We start from the raw sequence: 2,565 nt of genomic DNA on the forward strand, positions 1-2,565 counted from the left end.
TGTGGGATGTGCGCACATGTACAGGGGTGCGGCTGGAGGGGGGGTGGTGGTGGTGCGGCAGTGCGCAATTAGTCCTCTCTAAAGCCTAAATTCTCAAAGTTTTCAAGATTTCGTTTTGTGGTTGGACTATAACCTTCCCCTATTTTTATAATACATGCGATAGTAAATGAGGCATACGTGTAAGACAGCAATTCCACGCAGCCCCCAGGGTTACGTGCAGGGGCTGCAGCGGCTCCGAACCACACTGGGTCCCAGGGCTCCAGGTCAGCTTGCCACACTGGCCGGCACCTGTGCAGCTACACACGGGACCTGGGTGCAAACAACTGCTGGTATGAGTACGTGGTGGTGGTGTGCAGATAATTAGGACTGCACATGGAGGGGCTTCTGCTACTGGGCCCCCAACTCGCTGGCACGTGCAGGGAGCTTAGCAGGGAAATGGGAGGACATATAACTCACACCATTTTTCAGCCATGGAGATAGGAGTCTTGGCTTGTCAGATACCCTCAAGCTTATTCACGCAAGGTCAAGCAGAGCAGAAGCTGGTGTGACCCTCTCTCCCCAGTCTTTTATCAAACCATGCCTTGTGTGTCCTCCCTTATACCCAGGTATTACAGAAGCTCATCTCTGAAACCATACCATACCATACCATACACCATACCATACACCATACCATACCATACCTTACCCCTACCACCTCCCAAGCACACAAACCCCAAGCCGTGCACTTACGCACGTTAAGGCAGCAGTACCCCGGCGAGGCCAAGCATACCCATCCCTCTGCTGTGCTAGGTGTGTGCGGTGTCTGCCTCCATAGGTACATACGCCTCTGCTCTGATTGCATGTGCATCTGAGAAAAGTGACAAGAAGGGGGCTGGTTGCCACATGTATGTGTTACATACATGTCTGTGTATGTGTTAGACAAATAGAATTTTAGCCAAACAGTAAAAATGTGATGGTTGAAAACTTTTTGTGGGCAACACACCTTGCCTAGCGTGTTCCTGACTTTTTTTGCTGCGCCAAAGAAGTTATGTTTTGGGACTTTTTCACTGCCAACAGAGGATGGAAATGTTTCCAAACATCCTCTCCACAGTCATTTCACCGTGAAAGATGCTTTCTCTGACACATTGGTTAGGTAAACGTAGTAGCTGAACTTGAACTTCTTCCTGAGCTCAGAGGGGAAAATAAGTTTCGATCCACCAAACAAGGAGTGCAAAATCAGTGCTGTAGGATTTGTGTGACAAGCTACAAAAGATGAGCAGGGATTGACTGAGAAAAGAAGCCATAGATGGAATATAAATTTTCCACACAATTCAGCACATACTTACTTAATAATGAAAGAATAGAATTGGGGCACAAACAGCTGATCTAGTAAGCGATGGGCTACGTTAGGAAGAAATCACACAAATGAAAGTGCTACAGAATTTCAGGTGCTCTGGGGATGTTCTTCTTGGATTTGCTGCCTTTTAGACACCAGCTGGAGTTTAGTAGCCACTGTGCCGCTGAGCAAACCTGTGGCACCCGTGCTCCACCCAGCAGAGAGGGGCTCTTTGCTTGGTAAACGCTGCAGGTTGTGAGAGGCGGCAATTGCACTTTGGTTCCATGGTGCTTTCCTGAAAAGGGGGCTTTTTGGGGGTGGGGGGCGTGTGGGTTCCCCCCTGCCATTAGAAATAGCTCTTCTTGGTAGTAAGCATGTCTTCTTTCTTCCACAGCAGACTCAGTCCTGACATATAGCCTTATCTCCAGCTCCACACTTCAGCATCTTCCTGTACCCCTTCTGTGTAAAACACTATACATGCACATATATGCATATGTGTATGCGTGCATGTGCAGGTACATATGCATATACGTGTACATATACATGTATCTATACATGGATGTGTACATGTGCATGCATGTGTACATACACATGTACATATATGCGTATACCTATGGGTACATATACATGATGAGCATGCCTTTACAAAACCATAGCCATGTACACCCCCCTGCCCCATGATAAAGAAAAGGCTGCCAAGGCTTGGTATTGCAGGGTGAATTTAAAACAGCATCGCTGCCTTTAAAGCCATCCAGAAAAGGGAACCCATAAATGAGAGGATGAATGAGAAGATGTCAGGAGTGTTAGCACTTAATATTCCTGGAGCGAGGCCGCATTATTTGTTGCTGCGGCAGAGCGCTCCTCCCTGCCACCCCCCGCCCCCCGTGCACGCACGCACACGCGCCTGCACGGTCGTTTCCCACCCTTATGAAAAATCAACCTCCCTGGCACACCCTGCACCCTCACCCCATCGGTGTCATGCCACGGGGCCATAAACGCAACAGTGAAGCCTTCCTCTGCTCTGATTAAGAAAGAAATAATTGCGGCGCAGCCCCCGGGAGGGGCGGCATCCGCTGGTTGGGCCCATGTTTTATTGATCGGACCGCTGTGATGAATCAGCCCCCGCGGAGCCGGTGTCTGGCTGCAGACAGGCACCGGCCACCGCGCAGAATTACAACGAGCCCTGCCTGGCATCCCAGGGCCGCCGCCAGGAAGGTGTCGGAGCGGGGAGATGCGGGGCTGGCGGCCGG

At 50.3% G+C, this 2,565-nt stretch overlaps 1 protein-coding gene across 2 annotated transcripts in view; it reads left to right on the forward strand.

The window, feature by feature from the left end:
* The window catches only part of LSAMP (limbic system-associated membrane protein), a 314,985-nt gene that overhangs the window by 311,809 nt on the left and 611 nt on the right, over positions 1 to 2,565 (forward strand). The gene's annotated exons all lie outside the window — the stretch shown is intronic.

This window comes from Charadrius vociferus, unplaced genomic scaffold (genome assembly GCF_000708025.1).
Source record: "Charadrius vociferus isolate BGI_N301 unplaced genomic scaffold, ASM70802v2 scaffold162, whole genome shotgun sequence".
Classification (NCBI taxonomy): domain Eukaryota; kingdom Metazoa; phylum Chordata; class Aves; order Charadriiformes; family Charadriidae; genus Charadrius; species Charadrius vociferus.